Source organism: Cervus elaphus, chromosome 12, assembly GCF_910594005.1.
Source record: "Cervus elaphus chromosome 12, mCerEla1.1, whole genome shotgun sequence".
Lineage (NCBI taxonomy): Eukaryota > Metazoa > Chordata > Mammalia > Artiodactyla > Cervidae > Cervus > Cervus elaphus.
Genome location: NC_057826.1, coordinates 79,836,713 through 79,850,344, shown reverse-complemented (window position 1 = coordinate 79,850,344; position 13,632 = coordinate 79,836,713).

Below are 13,632 nucleotides of genomic sequence, written 5' to 3'. Positions count from 1 at the left end.
TCCTTCGCCATGATGATCTATCTGTCTTGAGCAATTTTTTTTTTTTTAATATTCATTTATTTTTGACTGCTGTTGGATCTCAGTTGCAATACTCGGGATCTTCCTTGTGGTGCACAGACTCTCTAGTTATGGTGTGCGAGGTCCAGAGTGCATGGGTTCTGGACTTGTGGCATGCAGGCTCTCTAGCTGTGGTGCCCAGGCTTTGTTGCCCCATGGCCGGTGGAATCTTGGTTCCCTTACCAGGGATTGAACCTGCACCCCCTGCATTGAAAGGCAAATTCTTAACCCCTGGACCACCAGGGAAGCTCCTGTCCTGGGCACTTCTAGAGGTGCTTGGCAGGCCAGAGAGATTGTATGCTGGGGAGTATGGAAGTGGGAGTGAGAGAGGCCTTCTTAGTTTGAGTTCCCTTGAAAGCAAAATCAGAGACCAGGACTTAGGTGCCTGTGGTGTATTTGGGAGGGAGTGTCAGGAAGCAGGAGGGAGTGGGTGGGGTGATAGAGGGGGAAGGCAGGAAAGATGTTACATAGGAGCATTAGCGGAGAAGCCAAGGTGCGGACTGGGCTGTGCTCCCTAAGACCTCTCCAACTGTTTGCCCAGTGATGGAAGGCTGGGACACTTATCTACCAGCTCCCATCCGCCATGGGTTGGGGGGTGCTGCCCCAGAAGGGTGTTCACTCCTCTGCCTGCCTGGATGGCACTTGCTCATGAGCCCAGCAGGCTCTTAGGGCACCAGAAAGAAAGCCGAAAGATTGGCAGCAGATTCTTGAGGTGGACACTGAGCTGGCGTAGAACTGTCTCCTCCTCTGGCCGAGCCAGAATTGGCCTCTGCGGGGTTGCATAGAGTCGGACACGACTGAAGCGACTTAGCAGCAGCAGCTCAGGGGGTTAGGTAAGTTTAGTTTGCGTGTATGCTAAGTCACTTAGTCGTGTCTGACTTTGTGACCCCGTGGACTGTAGCTCACCAGGCTCCTCTGTCCATGGGATTCTCCAGGCAACAATGCTGGAGCGGGTTACATGGCTTTAGAAACACAAAATTCTGGACACTACCGCTGCCACAGAAACCCCAGCTCAGTGACCCAGAGGGTGGGCTCTGTGGAGCGGTTCCCGGCAGGTGCCCAGCCCGATGCCCTGAAGTGCAGTGGAGAGCGAAGAAGAAAAGTCAGAGGAGGAGGGGAAGGACCAGATGTCTACACACTCTTGATTCATTTGGCTTGTGGTCAGCCTCAGTTGCCTACATACCCTTCTTTCTCAAGAGTGAGAAGCGGGTCTGAGCTGTCTGTCCTCGGCTCCCAGCACAGAGGAGCTGCCCAGGGAAGCTGCACTGAAAGAATTAGTATGGTGATGACCCAGATGATGCTCTTGGCTGCCAAAGGTTGACTCTGGGCCCCTGGACTCAGCTCAGACGGCACTGGGCCTCCAGGGGAGTGAGACGTAGAGGGCAAGCCACCCCTTCCTAACTGACTAGGGCCTCTGGCTCATAAAACCCTGGGTTCTCTCTTCCCACCCCCACCCTTCCTCTTCCACTTGATTACTTATCTCTAGAATGAAATGGTTTCAAGTTGCCAGGTGTTTGGGGGAAAATATCCCATGTAAGACACATTCCCTCTATAAACTTGTATTGTGTTTTTGATTGTCTCCCATAAAGGAAGAGATGTATCTTCCAGTTTGTGTTTACAACTGTGTAGCCGAAAAAAAAAAAATCAATTCTCTCACTTTCCATTTTTTTTCCTACCAAACTTCCCCCAGCAGGCTTTCTGCTGGGCCAACAGGCTACTGCCCAGAGCTCAAGGCTGGCGGTTCCTCTGCTTCATGCCGGCAACTGGGAGGAGACACAGCCTCAGGCTGGCTGCCGGCCTGCCCTAGACTGGCACAGGAGGGGTTCTCATCTCCGCCTGCCTCCCAAGTCAAGTCGGCTCCCGAAGGCAGGAGTTGGCTAGAGAATCTGGCAGGCCATCCAGGCAAAGGGGAGGCTGGCAGGCAGGGAAACAGAGGTTGTCCCTGCCTGCAGACCAGCACTCTCTCCCAGGCTCAATGCAGCCTCCAGTGGGGGCCGCAAGGTCTTCTCCCCTCCAGCCTCAAGTGCTTCCACCTCCTATGAGCAGCCCTCCAGATTGCACAGGATAAATGGAACTCCTTGATCTGTTAGCTGCCTTGTTGGAGCCTCCATCTAGATTGTCTTCTGTTTCCTGTGGGGTTGTTTCGAGTCATGGTAGCTTAGAGCAAAGTTCCCCCATCAGAACATTCTGGTTTGAATCCTAGTTCTTCTCTTCCTCACTGTCTGACCTTGAGCAAGTGACTTACCCTTTCAGAGTCTCAATTTCCTCAACTGTCAAATCCTATTTTAAGGATTCAAACAGACCACCTGATTGAAAACTGCACCCCCTCCCCTGCTTCATTTTTCTCCACTGTGCCCACCACCATCCTATACTCCATTCTGTTTAAGGCTTGTCAGGCCTCACATGAATGGAAGCTCCAGGAGGGCAGGGGTTCCTCTTTCTTCACTGCCATGTGCCTGGCTCAGAGACGAGGCGCCATGGAGCTGGGCGGGAGGACAGGCCTGAGAGAGAAGACGGGCACATAGCCCTGAGTCCGTGCATGGGGAAGGTTGGCTCTGTCCTCTAGCCTTTCTGGAGTCTCCGATGGGGCAATCTGATGCGACTCCATGGACTACAGCAGGCCAGGCTTCCCTGTCCTTCACTGTCTCCTGGACTTTGCTCAAACTCATGTCCATTGAGTCGATGCACATGAATTGATGCTCTGGTTCTATGAGGTGGAACAGGGAGGCAGAGGCTTGAATGATTGGCAGACATGGCTTGATTTCCAGAAAGTGACCTTGGGGCCAAACTCCTTCAGTCTCACTTTTGAGGTCTATGGTCTGGGTGTAGGTGGAGACTGTGAACAGAAAGGGAGGTTTCTGGTGGGCTGCACCCTCCCTGGCAGCCCCTTGACTTGCCAGAAGGCCTGGAAATCACCCATCACACACCTCTACCTTTCTTCAACCTCCTTCTCACACTTTATTTTGTCTGCTTCTCATGGCCCCCAGGAGTTATCATGCTCATTAAAAAAATTTTTTTTTCCCAAGCAGCCTGTGGAATCCCAGTTCCCCAGCCAGGGATCAAACCCGCATTCCCTGCACTGGGAGCACATAGTCTTAACCACTGGACTGCCAGGGAAGTCCCTCTTCTTTAAAAAAAAAAGAAATTATGCTCCTTTTAAACATGAAAAAACTGAGGCCAATAGGCAAAAACCATGCCCAGGGTCCCCCAGAGCCTGAGGCCAGGCAGACCAGGTCAGTCCCAGCACCAGCTCTGAGGGTCTCGAGGGCTGCAGTGGGACCCTGGGGTCTGCCCTGCCGCCAGCCTCCTTCCTGGCCCCGCTGGGGGACTGCCGTCTCTTCTCCCTGCTTTTAATTGCTTGGAAACAGAGCTGACGGCAGTGGGAACAGCTCAGCCGCTGCTGGTCTCATGACTGGAGGCTTTTGTTTGTTCACAGAATCATATTTTTACACTCTGGCTTCTGCTAATTTATGCTGCAGACCGAGCTATCCCTTGCTGAAGATGGGGTTTGGGGGAGCAGGGAGTCAATTCCCAGGTTTATTTAGTCATCTTGGAGCCTATTAGAAGCTAAGCACAGAATAAATTAACAACAAAAAAAGTAATAATAGTCGGGCTCAGTGTTTATTTCCTGGCGGTTCCCTCCTCCAGTGGGCCGGGCATGTTCCCTTTGCGCATCCTCAGTGTGTCCACAGAGGGAAGCTTCGCTGGGAAAATGAAATGACTCCTCATTTAAGATGGAGCAATCAGCCTGTGCTGTTGCTGCTCGGCGCTTATGGAAGCTCATCCCAGCTCAGCTCCAAGGGGCGAGACCTCCAACACACACACACACAGAAACCATAGCCCAGTACATCTCTGAGTGTGACTTGAATTTTAGAGTTTCAATATCCCGTGGGTGTTGGGGCTCAACTGGGAGCAATCAGGGAGGGCTTCCTAGAGGAAAGGACCTGAATAGCTGAGAATGGGAAGGGGGAAATCTGAGTCTGACCCCTAACGGGCCCCAGACAGGGATGGCTACAACACTGCTTTGAAGAAGTCGTTGCTGTTCAGTCGCTCAGTCATGTCCAGCTCTTTGCAACCCTATGAACTGCAGCACACCAGGCTTCCCTGTCCCTCACTATCTCCTGGTGTTTGCTTAAACTCATGTCCATTGAGTTGATGATGCCATCCAAACATCTCATCCTCTGTCGCCTTCTTTTCCTCCTGCCCTCAATCTTTGAAAGAAGGAAGTGGGGGGAAAGACCAGTGAGTGGGATGGAGACCCATTTTGGAAGTTTAAATGATTGCAAAATCCTCTTAAGATGGACTCTGCTCCTCAAGTAAGGTTTAGGGCAAAAACACTTTGCATCCATTATAAATAAACCAAGGCCTGGAGCTCAGAGGGTGTGGGAGAAGACCCCCAGCTCCAGAAAGCCCTGGTTACATAAGAGAAGAGTCTCTTAATTAGTGAATGAGCCAGAAAGGATCTGAGTAAGGCATATTAAGATCAGGAATACAAGGTCAGAAGAACACAGAAAGGGGCCGAGAAAGGGTGAGGGAACCAGCCCTATTCTCAGTGCTGGCACATGGAAGGCTTTAACACATGCTTGTTCTTGGCTCCACCTTTACCTCTTGTGGCAAAAGGGGCTGCCTTGTCACCCTCCACGCCCACCAGGGCCACTTTTTCTGGGTGCCTGAGCCCAGAAATCTGTAGATTTCATCCACACATGCACCCATCCTCCCACCCAGCAGTCTCTCATACCTCACTCATCCTACTCATTTATCCACTCAGACTTACCCAGCATCCATCCACCCATCCACCTATATCCAGCTACCCGTTCTAGCCAGCTACCTACACAATGAAGAGGCAGACAGTGAGCACAGCAGAGACTCCTCACCAGCAACCTGGGTGGTACCCTGGAGACTTCTTCAGTGGCATTTCCGAGGGCCTACCTGCAAGCCTTGGAGCCACAGGAATCTGCTTTGGTGAGCTGGGTGCTAAGGAGATTCATTTCTCTGTGACAGACTTACATTTACCAAGCTCACAGGGACTGATATTTATATACACACCCTGATGCCAACTTATTAATTTATAATAAGAAACGCTACTCAAGTGGAGCGGATGTTTGCCTTGGCAGAACAGAGTTTCTCCCAGCAGGCAAGTAACGGGAGAAGTCAGATTATCATAAAAAATTCTGGGTTGGTAATTCACAGTGAGAAATCAAATTTTTGAGGGGCCTGTGTACTCATGAACTCCCAGATCTGTCTTCTGTCTATGAAAGCAAGTTAGAAGGTGATCAGAAGTCCCCTCGGTGAATCTGAATTAGAGAGCTGGGGGGTTGGCTGTGTGATTTGCTGTTTAACAGCTTGAGGTTTCTGCCCCATCCTGACACCTAATCTGTCTCAGGTACCTTCTACCCCAGGGGTCAGCAAATTATGGCCCACAGGCCAAACATCACCTGTTGTCTATGTCCCAAAAGCGAAGAATGAATTTTACATTTCTAGTTCTAACAAACCTAGACAGCATACTAAAAAACATAGACATAACTTTGCCGACAAATGTTTGTCTAGGCAAAGCTATGGGTTTTTCCAGTAGTCATGTATGGATGTGAGAGTTGGACCATAAAGAAGGCTGAGTGCCAAAGAATTGATGCTTCTGAACTGTGGTATTGGAGAAGACTCTTGAGAGTCACTTGGAATGCAAGATCAAACCAGTCAATCCTAAAGGAAATCAACCCTGAATATTCATTAGAAGGACCTGATGCTGAAGCTTAAGCTCTAATACTTTGGCTACCTGATGCGAAGAAGTGACTCACTGGAAAAGACCCTGATGCTGGAAAAGATTGAAGGCAGGAGGAGAAGGGGGTGACAGAGGATGAGACGGTTGGATGGTCTCACCAGCTCAGTGGACATGAATTTGAGCAAATTCCAGGAGATAGTGAAGGACAGGGAGGCCTGGCATGTTGCAGTCCATGGGGTCGCAAAGAGCTGGACATGACTGAGCAACTAAACAACAACAAAAGACGAATGATATTTTGTAAAATGCGAAAATCATATGAAATTCAAATGTCAACACCCCACACACGAAGTTTTAATGAAACACAGGCCATTCATTCATTACCTATGACCTATGGCTACTTCTGTGTTATAGCCACAGAGTTGAGTAGTTGCCACCAAGACTGTGTAACCTGCAAAGCCTAAACTATTTACTATGTGATCACTAGTAGAAGTTTTTGACCTGTGCTCTAGACCAATCCCTCACCTTTCTATGGGCCTTGTCTTTTTACTGAGCTGCTCCTGTTGACCTGAGTTTAGAGACCTTCTGGATCATGGGAGCTGCCAAGACGACCAGTCATGAACTTTCAGGTAATCTCTTAGTTACCTAAAAGTAACATGCATACATGAGCATGTCATAACCACCTTGTAGGGATATCAGCCTAGCCCCCAGTGGGCTCATCAGCACCTCCATGCTGGGATAATGCAGAACAGTTGTTTTCATCTTTCTGTTCACCAGCTCTCTGCTCTCCCAGTCACCCCCCTCCCTCCCATCATGCCTTCATTGACCAAGCCAGTCTCGTTTGCCCACCCATGGTGGCACCTACCTTTCCATCTCTCGAGCATCCAACCATCCTCTGGCCTCTGGCCCAGTCAGGCAGGTGTGATTGTGTGCATGTGTGTGCCTGTGCATGGATGTGTGTGTGTGCACACATATGCACGTGTGTGTGTATAGTGGGTGACTTTACAATTCAACAAACTCCCAGCTATGTTTGAGACTTTAATCAGAGGCAAAAGGCTGGTGAGAAAGTCACATTTCTACAGGTCAGGGTTCAGGTACCCTGAGCTGGGTTGACTGTCTCCAGCGAGAATTTTCTCTGATTGAGAACAAATAGCACCACTTCGACCCCATGGCCTTCCCTCTGCTTCAAGGCTGTGAAGTGTCGTCTGGAGTTCTTTAAGAGGTAGCTGTGTGGGAGAGAGAGGGGGAAAAAGAAAAGAGGAGGCAAGGGAGGGGAGAGGAAACAGAGACAGAACAAGAAGGAGGGCAGGCGGGGGGAAGAGAGAGATCTTGCCCTGTGGGAAGTGCTCAGATGCCGTGGCTCAGGGCCCATTGATTCATTCTTCCCGGGCTCCTTTGTCCTGGACCTGGGTGGTGTGGGCGGCTCGTCTGGGAGTGCCCAGGGGCGGTATGGGCACAGCTGGGTGCTCAGGCAGCCAGCGTCCTGGGCACTGCCTCCCCTTCCTGCCTGCCCAGCTGGGGACTTGGGTTTCTGCCTCCTCCGGCTAGCCTGGGGAGGATCTGTACAGCATTCAGCCTGAGTTTTGGGGACACTCAGGATGACAGACCCTCAGAGACAGGAGTGAAGAGGAGCTATCTGCAGTCAGCACAGCCCCAGTGACAGCTCCAATCTGGCTCAGCGCGTACGTGTTGGCCTCGGTCACCAGAGGCTGGGGAGTGCAGGCCACAGAGTGGGAGTTGAAACCGTTTCTGAGGCTTCAGCTCTGGGCTCTGTTCCCTGCTCCAGACTGCCAGGAGGAAACACACCTGTCTCTCAGCCCGGCTCTCAGAGGCCATGGGTGGAAGATTGTAATCAAATAAACAAAGCAGAGAGAAAAATCTTTAAAACAAGATGTTGACCCAAACACACAATAACTGCCTTTCCTGCTACTGGTAGAGACCTTTAAAGCTGGGGGCATCTGCCTCTGCACTGTATGGATCGAGAAGCCAAGGCTTCAGGTGACAAGAGCTAAGTGGTGTGGCCAGCGTGGACCTCAACTCTAGAACTTCTGCCTACAGGAAGGCAGCATCACATAACAGTGATGGCCTTGGGCTCTGATGTCAGAAAGGCATGGTTTCAAGGACCACCTCCTCTCCCAGATGGTGTGAGTCTCAGTGCCCTGTGTAAAAGGTTATGCTGGCAAGAGAACTGAGCCATAGGCTTTTTGAGGAATAAAAGAGGGTAGGTGCTCTTTGTAAAGTGCCTGGCGCATAGTAGGTGGCCAATATGTTAACTTTTTAAAAAGTGGCTACTGGGAATAGAGATGCAGATGTAGAGAACAGACTTGAGGACACAGAGAATGAGGGAGACAGGGTGGGATGAGTTGAGAGAGTAGCATTGATATATATGCACTGCCACGTGTGAAATAGAGAGCTGGTAGGAAGCTGCTGGGTCACACAGGGAGCTCAGCTCAGGGCTCTGTGATGACCCAGAGGAGTGGGATTGGGGGTGGGTGGGAGGGAGGCTTGAGAGGGAGGGGATATATGTATACACACAGCTGATTCATCGTTGTACAGCAGAAAATACTCCAATCAAAAAACAAAGTAAAATAAAAATAAAAAGCAGCTACTGTGCTGGGGTTGGAGAATTTAACAAAATCCTCTCTGCAAGGAAACCCCAGTTTGATGGGGGAGACGATAGGCTCATAATTCAGAGGAACCAGTGCAGTTCAAGATGTGGGCGCTGTGGGCAAGGGGATCAGATGGCTTTCCAGACGTAGCAGGTACACTGATCCCTGAAGAGCTCCTGTCTATCAGGTGGGTAAGGGCAGAGGAAAAGATGTCAGGCAAAGGGCACAGAACGGGCCAGGACAGAGAAGGATGAGGTCCTCCCAGGAGTGAGGTTGCTTACTGAGGGTTTTCCCTGCTAATGAAAGGTCCCCTGAGGGTCTCCCACTGCCCAGGGCTCCTCCACCACCACCAGCATGAGCTCTGGGAAAGTAAACTGGCTGAGTATTTGCTGAAGCCAAACACCACTTTGCTTCAGCAAATTTTCTGATGAAAAAAAAAATAATTCTGTAATGAGGTCCCAAGTTAAACAGACTTGGCATTGGCATTTGGAATTATGTGGCTCCATTCTTCACCAGGAGGAATAGAAATAGGATAGGAGGATAAAGGGGATTAGCCCAGATACGTGTATCAGGAGGCTCCTTCACCATGTCCCCTTCCAGGAAGCCTCCCCGGCTTTCACCCTCATAGGCATCACATGGACACTCTCCCACACACTGTCACCAGCTATTTCACACTCATCTCTGAGCACTCATCTCCAAGCTCAAGCACACACACACCTCAGAGCACATGAGACTCACAGACTGCTGCCACAAGCCTTTGCTTCTACTCATGCTCACACACACACACACACACACACATATGCAGGACAGCTCAGCGTGTTTCTCCAAGCCACTGCTGCATCTCATAATATTTTAGATGCTGACAACCAGATTGGAGGGCTCTAGGCCAAGAGGACCCCAGCCTGCTAGTTGCCACTGTCTGTATCTCCTCAGGGTGGGAGGGCAGGTGGATGCCCCTCCCCACCCTGGGCCATTCACTGAGCCCAGAGGAACCGGCAGGGCACCCACTCTGATCCTGACTCCCTCAGAGAGTCAGCTGGGGGACTTCCCTGGTGGTGCAGTGGTTAATAATCCACCTGGCAATGCAGGGGACGTGGGTTCAATCCCTGGTCTGGGACGATTCCACAGTGAGAAGCCCCTGCACCACAATGAAGAGTAGCCCCTGCTCGCCGCAACGAGAGAACACAGCAAAGAAGATCCAGCGCAGACAAAAACGAAGTAAATAAAAAGCATGAAGTGGGGCACTCAGGTCCTCTCTGTGGCTGGAGCCCAGAAGGCGGTGGGGGGCGGCGGAGTCCAGTGTTATCTGGCTCAGAAGGGTCCAAAGACTAAATAATGTCACTGTCGGGTTCTTGGAGATGTAATTGGGTCTGACGGTCCTTGACTAATCTGTATTTGTCTTCCTAAAACCTCTGTCATGCTGCCCTCTGCCTGCCCAGCCGCCCACAGCCCTTGGCACTCTCGCAGCCGAGGCAGACTCACGGAGGGGCAGGGGCAGAGACCTAGTTTCAGAGCCAGGGCAAGGCCTCACATTCAGATGCAGAGATCCAGACAGGCTCCAGTTTCCAGAATTAAATTTGGAAAATCTGGACTCTGTCTCTATCCGTCTTCCTGACTCCCCTGCCTCTCTGTCTTAGAGAATTTCGCCAATGGTGTACATCTCCCCTGCTCTGGAGCCAGAAAGGAGGGGTATCATCCATCCGGCAGGTGGTGACTCGTACTCACAACCTGTCACCTCCCAGAGCAGGCCGTGCCCAGTCTGCTAAGATGTGCTGGCTATTTTTATGGGTGAAGGTGTGATGTCCCAGGTACAGGGGCTTCCTGGCTCCCAGGGAGATGACGCAATGCTTGTTTACCTCTAATGGCCTCCATCCACACTGATCTCCAGGGTTGCTAACAGCTGCTTCTTCCCACTGCTGGCCTGCCCTGTGGGGGAGGGGAGTCCAAGCATTTCCTGACACCCCAGTGTGCCTAGATGGGCTAGGGTGCTCCGGGGACAGAGTGCAACAAGAGGGAACCTGGACCAGTCAGCTTCCAGATGAGTCTTTCCCACAGATGCTCAACTCTGAGGGCTGCAGAGATTCTGAGATGAGGAGTGTCCATAATGGTTCCGTGGCCAGCAGAGCCTTAGGATGGGGAGGATTTGGACAAGAGGAAGGGGCATCCTCGGTAGGGGATAGTGCGAACTTAGGTGCCAGGATAACAGCTAACACTTCCTGAGAGTTTACTGCGTGTCAGGCTTTGCTCTAAGTGGTTTCACATGGCTGAATCTATTTAACCCTCATGGCGAAAAAGGCACAGAGAAGTTAAATAATTTGCCCAAAGTCGCATAGCTAGTGAGGGGCAAGGTTGGGATTTGAATCCAGACAGTCTAGTCCCAGAGACCATGCTCAGAACCGCTCTGCTGTGTGTGAAGTTACCTGAGTGCAGGGAGGGTTTGGGCGGGAGGAGTTGGGGAGGTAGGGGTATTGGGGGGGAGCTGTTAAGGGGCTTGAATGCCAAAGAGAGGTTTGAGAGGTGAGCTGATCGGTGACAGGGAATTAAGGGAAGTGACAGCCTCTGTGTGTCCTCTCTCCCACCCATGTCATCCCCTACTTCTGACTCCTGCCAGCTCAGAGGAGCAGGAAATGTTGTGGGTGATCTAAGATCCTCATTGCTTTGTCTGCCCAGCCTTCTCCCTGCTTCTCAGGGAGCTATCCATCACAGAACCGCACCCCCCCCCCCGCCCAGTCACACACACAACAGAACTCCCACATTTAACAACACTTCCCACTCAAAGGGCTGAGTACATGACCAAAGTCTGACCAATCAGCATTCTTTCCTGGGATCTGAAAATTTAGAAGCCAAGAAAGAGAGCTCCTTCCTTTTTCTGGGAGCGCTCTGCAGAGGGAACCCTGGAACAGCCTGTGGGCAAGGGTCCAGCTGTAGAGAAGTCTAGCATGGGAAAAGGAGGCCAGCATCCTTGGGCAGCAGAGAGCAGAGGCCAATAAGAGGACCTAGAGTAGGAGCCTCATGTCCAGTCTCCCCCAGGCATCCAGCTCCCCAGCCTTCCCCAGCATTTGAGTTTGTGATCCAGTAATATCTCCTTTGCGCCTCACTGGCTCAGACTGGGTTCCCATCATTTGTCACCTGGAGGGCCCTAAACAGATATTGTCTCCAAGACTCTGGAGGAGAGGGGAACGTTGAAGTCTCCATGCAGAACTTGGGGACCACTGCAACTTCTCTGGTGGTCCAGTGGCTAAGACTCTGCCTTCCAGCACAGGGGGTATAAGTTCGATCCCTGGCCAGGGAAGTAAGGTCTTACATACTGCAACTGAATATTAAAAAAAAAGAACTGAGGGGGCCCTGATGGGCACTCCTTCATCTCTCCCAAGATGGGGGCCAACTAGGCATGCTCTGCTCCAAGTCTGGCCTGGGCGATGCTGGGGTCAGGGAAGAATTGTCTCAGCCCGACAGGGAGAGACAGACCTGTGGACAGTGAGCACCCAACCCAGCAGAACAGAGACCATACTGTGTAGACACACCATCCCTAACCATGGAAGCTGAAGCCAAGCCCCCGTGCCATGACCCAAGCTATCTACATACAAACTTTTAAGGAAGGAGGATAAGACTAGACCTGAGGCCCAGAGTCCACCAGCCTGGACTGCTTGCCAGGAGCCTAAAACTGTCCCTGCCCCAAGAAGGAGCCTGGTCCATCTCTGAATGTATGTGTCAGCCTGGGTGGGGCATAGCAGGTTCCTGGTCTTCCCCTGGTGTTAGGCCTGCCTCCAGGTTGGTTAGGGAGGTTCTTGAAAAAATAGCAACAGTACAGCCAAACCTCAGCACAGATCATGGTAACGGATGTTCCTTTCTGCCCAGGTTCCAGCAGGAAACCCTCTGGTCCCTGGCCCCAGGTGTCTCTGCTATGTCAGCGGCTGCCTGCTCCAAGCCAAGGGGCTGACTATTCAGCTGCGGCCTCTCTTTCTGCTGAGGGCTTTGTACCTTCTGTTCTGGCGCTGGTTGCTGGGCTGGTTTTCTTGGGTATATTTCTCCTGCTCCCCAAGACAGTGGTCTTTCTGAGATAGACGCGAGACACAGGTGACAGGTGCTTCTGGGCTGGAGGCTCTTTTCCTAGGTCAGCTGCTCTCCTGAGCCCTCTCTTCCCTGCTAAGCTGAAAACTTGTCTCTCCCCTTAAAAATAGTTACAAAACAGTGTTTCCTAAATCCTGGAGCATTTGAGTCTGGCGATGGATCATGGGGATTTGGATCTGCCACTTTCTGTGCTGGGGATCCAGCAGGGGGACATCAGGGAGGGGAGGGGGAGTCAGGCCCAGGGAGAGGGACCCTTGGGTGGCTCAGCAGCAGAGCATTACAGAGAGGAAGCATTGTGATTCCTGGCCACGTTGCATCTCATGCTGCGGATCTAGGCTAGAGCTGGGATGCCAGGAGAACAAACTGTGGTAACATGCTCCACTTGGCTTTTGGACTTACAGTGTAACCCAAAGGGCAACTGGCAAATTATAGATAGCTCTTTCTGACTGCCCAGGCTTGGCTCCAGCCCTCGTGTGTGTGTGTGTGTGTGTACATGGCTGGGTGCCATGTGTGCTTCTGAGCACATGTGTGCACGCAGAGTGGATACATACACCAGTGATCACACTGGTCACATCTTCTGCTCATGGGAGGCTTCCCTGGTCGCTGAGATGGTAAAGAATCCACTTCCAATGCAGAAGACTGGGGTTCAATCCCTGGGTTGGGAAGAGCCCCAGGAGAAGGAAATGGCAATCCACTCCAGTATTCTTGCCTGGAGAGTTCCATGGACAGATGAGACTGGCGGGCTACAGTCCATGAAGTCGAAAAGACTCGGACACGACTGAGTGACTAACACTTTCACTTCACTTTTTTCACTTTTCTGCTCATGGCAAAGGCTGGTCTTCAGCAAAGCTGAGATGTTTGAGGATTCTGTAGCTGGACTCCACTCTCTCTGGCCCTCACCCTACCTCTCATTCCCTTCTTAGCCCACCCCTCTGTCCTTCCCTTCTGCACTGTTTCCCCACCAGAAGCCTTCTTGACTGACAGGTACCCAGGTCTGTTATCTGTCATTGGGTTTATAACTGCAGTCTTTTCCTTAAGGCCTTATACATCATATCTGACACTTCTCACAATCTCTGGAAGCTACTTTTTAGTAAGAAAAATATTGGACTATCTGCACCTTTTATCGATCAGATAAGCTTCCAACTCCGGGCTGTGCTGTTTCAGGTTTTCCCCAACCCGGCC